Source organism: Amblyomma maculatum, chromosome 8 (assembly GCF_055883805.1).
Source record: "Amblyomma maculatum isolate TAMU_Amacu chromosome 8, ASM5588380v1, whole genome shotgun sequence".
Classification (NCBI taxonomy): Eukaryota; Metazoa; Arthropoda; class Arachnida; order Ixodida; family Ixodidae; genus Amblyomma; species Amblyomma maculatum.
Window position 1 is genome coordinate 44,352,694 of NC_139351.1, and position 4,751 is coordinate 44,357,444.

Below are 4,751 nucleotides of genomic sequence, written 5' to 3' on the forward strand. Positions count from 1 at the left end.
AGCGGTAGATCATCTCACCCGTTATGCCGCAACCACCGCTAAACCTGCTGCTACGACACGCGATGTTGCTACCTTCCTCATACACCCTTTCATCCTTGGTCACAGAGCGCCACGGGAACTGTTGAGGGACCGACCGTGGTCGTGTATTCTTTTCTGAAATGGTTTCCTCCCTCTTGCAGCAATGTAATATCACCCATCGCACTACTATGGCCTACCACCCGCAGACTAACGGTCTGACTGAAAGATTCAACTGAACCCTAGGCGACATCTTGTCGATGTACGTACCTGCAGTGCCGACCATTCCAACTGGGACACATTGCTACCCTTTGTCACGTATGCATATAACACCGCTACGCAGACCACTACGAGATTCTCGCGATTTTTCCTGTTATATGGATGTTTGCCATCTTCGCCACTTGACACCATACTTCCTTACCGGCCTGATTCTTCTGAAGCTACCACTGCGTATGAAACCTCAAGATATGCTGAGGAGTTCAGGAAGCTCGCCCGTTCACTCACGTCTTCCGACCAGGGCCGACAAAAACATCGTTTTGACTCAGCTCACGCCGCCTATAGCTTTCGTCCGCAAGCCTGTGTTTGGCTACGTGTGCCTCGTGCGTCATCTGGCCTCTTTTCCAAGCTACTGCCGAAATGCCAAGGACCCTACCGCCTCCTTGAGCGCACCTCACCCGTCAATTACGCTGTTGAGCCCGTCACTCCTTCGCCAGACCTTCGACGACGTGCGCGTGAGGCTATCCCTGTTTCTCGGCTCAAACCGTACTGCGACCCAGACGTATCGTCCCCTTTAGTCGCCTGGATGGCTCCCTCTTGTCCCGGGGGGGGGGGGGGGGTGATTCTAAAGAAGACCTGGCGCCAGCGCGCCGGCACGAGACGCGAGCACTAGTCGTTCGAGCCAGCGACTACATTGCAAGCGCCTACCAGCAAGCCTCGACCTTGCCCTAGCAAACGAGCTCGCCTTTCAGTAAAGCTCGTTAGAATACAAACATATTTTTTACCCTTTACTTCATAAAATATTTTTTTTCCTTACCAATCGATTCATGTCTGGACAATGATGGTGGGACACCCCCCGCAGAAGCAAATATCCTGTCCACACTCAAGAACCTATAAAGGCTTTCTCCGTAAAAGTTAAAAGAATAGGTAAGACATATAGAATGCTCCGGTGCCAGCAAAGCTATGCCGGGCTTAAACCAATTTAAGTTAAATAGGAAGGAGCTAAACGCCTGGCAGGAAGATCATTGAGCAGGAGCTCTCAACTGTCACTGATCAGGGGGAAAATCATCTTTAACAAAGCAGAAGCATTACGTGAGTAAGCTGTTTAAAAAAGAACGCGAGTTGGATCTATTTGGTTTGGATTGCATGTCACATGAGAATTATTTGCTTTTTCTTTTCTTTTTAATGTTTTGTTCAAATCCGTCTTTATTATTCAAAATTCTCTCAATTGCCCACTCCTTGTTCATGAGTCGTTTTATCTGCCATGCATCCTGGTCAGAAAGAGAGAGAGAGGAAGAGAGTAGAACATTTTATTTACACTCGCGGATGGAGGATATTCGGCCCTCCGTTGCTTGGGATGGATGAGGGGGGCATGCCTCAAAAGCAGGCTGACAAACGCTGTTGGCCGGCGGCGTCCAAGGCCCGCTGGATGGCGGCTAGCTGGAACCCAGGGTCCGGGTTGTGGTGGTGAAAACATTTATATTACATTTGGAGGTTTGTTTGGCGCGGAGCATGGTCGCCTCCCAGTCCACGCGGGAAGGGTTAGGGATGGGAGGTTTTCGATGGATGGGATGGGTTTCGTTGGCAGGCCCATACCATGTGGTAGGTGTCAGCCACCTTCCCACAGTACTAACACTGGGCAGTGAATTGGGAGTCAAAATCTTAAAATTCTGCCGGGCACAGCATTGTGTTAGTGAAGAGGCACAGGAGCAGCCTGTTCGCTTTTCCTAACCCTTTGCAGGGGTTAGGGTATTTGTGATGCGAGCTTTGATAAAAAATTGCAATATATTTGAATCTGTGCGCCGGATTTAAATCGATGTCCTCAGCCGATTCGAGTCCCGAGCAAACTGCCCGGAGAGAAAGCGCGCGGGCGGCTGCATCAGCTACCTCGTTCCCTGCAAGACCTTGGTGGCTAGGAGCCCAGACGAGATCTCGGCATGCGGATTTCGTGTCCCGACTGCAATTTTGATATATACTATAGGCTAAGGGGGTGGTCCACCCTTGGGTGACGTTCCGACAAGCCCCTCGTGAGTCGGTGATGATATATTTAGAAGTGTGGTCTGAGGCGGCGAGCGCAATGGCTACCTCTTCAGCGTGTGTTATAGATTTGGCCTTTGATGTAAGGCCATCGACTGTGTTCCCGTTGTGAACACCTTCGGCCGTGTACCAGCCCCCCGGATAGGGGCCCGACATATCCAAGTAGAACACACCTGATGGCGCATCTGAGGGCGCGTCTCCAGAGTTCTGGGATGCGTATCCTCTCCTGTGTGAACTGTTTATGTTGACTGTTCAGCCGGGCAAGAAGGCGGCGACCCGACACTGTCTGTGTGAGGCGGGTATTTGGTTCATCAAATGTGCTTCCCGAGGTTCCCTGAAAGTGTTCACTACCCCTTGGGCCATTAGCCGACTGTTAGAGGTGGAGATTGGGAGGTCGTGGGCACGTTTCATGATTTTTCGGAGGATCATTTCGAGGGTATCCTCCTCGTGCTTCCGCAAGTGGAGTAAGGAGTCGAATACTGGATTCGACTGGTTACGAAGGCGTTTGCCAGCCACGAGGCATTCTTACGTCGCAACCCCCGCGTTTGTTAGACACCCGGCGGACCATACGGCCTACCTGATCCCTCGCCCGGCGAGCTTGGCTAGTGTTGTGTCAGGGCGTCTTTAGTGATGGATGAAGAGACCGGGTACTCTGATCTCTTTTATTTCATGAATGGAACCGATTGCAAGCGAGAGCAAGATTTGTGTAGTGCATCTCGGAGAGAAATGGAGATGCACAAAATGTGATTTCTGGGGGAGCATTAAAGACCACAGCGCCGGGCATAGCGGTTCACTATGCCCGCCGCTGTTTGCAGGCAGGTTTCAATGTCGCCCACACTGCCCTGTGTTGCCCATAGGGTGATGTCGGCTTAGAGCGCGTGCTGCACGCCTTCGGCCTCAGCCAGCTGGGCCGGCAGACGCATCATGGGAATGGTAAAAGTAGCGGGGAGAGAACTGCGCCCTGAGGTGCGCCGTGCGTGCCGAGCATGAATGGTCCATGTTCCTTGTCTTGTATTTTCATGTAGGATTTTCGGTCTGCAAGGAATTTTTTTATATAATTGAAAGTATTGCTGCCACAGTGTGTTTCACGTAGGTGGGCCAGCATGACTTCATGTGTGATGTTATCAAAAGCACGTGTTAAGTTTAGGGTGAGTACAACCCGCTCATTGTGGAGGCGTTCGAATGGATTGTGAATTTCTTTGTTAGACATCCTGTGCAGATCTGTGTGGGCGAAATTCGAAAATGGTGTCCGTGAAAGTGTGCATGTGTTCAATATACTTGGGTAGCCGATCGCGCACCATAGTCTGCATTAGTTTGCCCACAGAGGAGGTGAGAGAGATGGGGCGGAGGTTATCTGTGTCGATTGGTTTGCCAGCTTTCAGGATGAGTCACAAGTGCCGTTTTCCAGTGGCTGGGGAAGGGGGTTTCCCCTGTCCAGATTGCGTTAATGTATCCGAGTCGAGTAGGCACTGATACGTCGAATCAAGCAGGTACGCCAAAAGCTTGACGGTGACGTTGTCCCGACCAGGCCTTTTCATTTTGATTACACTGGCCCGAAGATCGTGAAGCTGGAAAGGTTTGTCCAGCTCTGAGTTCTCCTTGCCTGCGCAGGAGTAGACCAATCCTCGGGAGCTTGAGCTGTGCACAATTACACCGAGCAATCCGCCCCTTTACAGGCAAAACTATGCAGCTGGCACAATCGCTCCGGGACCGCTACTTGTGCTCAGCTCACGACCCCCGAGGATCGGTCTACTCCTATGCAGGCAAGAAGAACTTGGAGCTGGACAAACCCAGGGTACGAGCAGCGCAGCATTCTCTCCCACAGTTGCTGTAGGTTGTTCTCCTCTAAACTGATGGCACACAGCCAGACAGGATGATTCGTCACGGCGAAGGGCCACATCACCGGAGTGTGAAGCAACAGCGGTATGGGCTGAAGGGGACGATGACGGTAATGTATAGAAAATGCGCTGACCTTCAAGTACCAGGCAGTTCAGCAAGGTGGCCTTACGCCGGTCCGCAGGAAGTGCAGAGGTGCCAGATTCCAGTCTTTAATGGAGGGGTGGCTGTTCCTGGCCCTACCTGGCTGGCATGGTAGGTCAACGCCGCTTGTAAGGCCATCGACTATGGTGGCTAGCCAGCCACCATATTTTTATCTGTTCTAGGCAGTCATTGTACCCGCCACCGCTTAGGTGGTGGACGACTGCTATTGCGCCGCGCGTCTTTCTCTTCCTCTTCTTTTTCTTTCTTCTCTGCTTTCTCCGGTCCGCACGAGGCAGCAGAGGAAGGGACACATGGAAGGGACCCTCAATATCTTCCTCGAAGGACAGCTACTTCCCGAACGAGGCAAGATACGAGTCTTGGGAATATGGCTGCAGAGCAACCAGCGATGCGGCCATACGCTCGTCCTTCTAAAGCAATCGACCACTCAGGTCGCCCGGATGATCACGCGCATCTCGCAGAAGCGGAGCGGCATGCGAGATGGG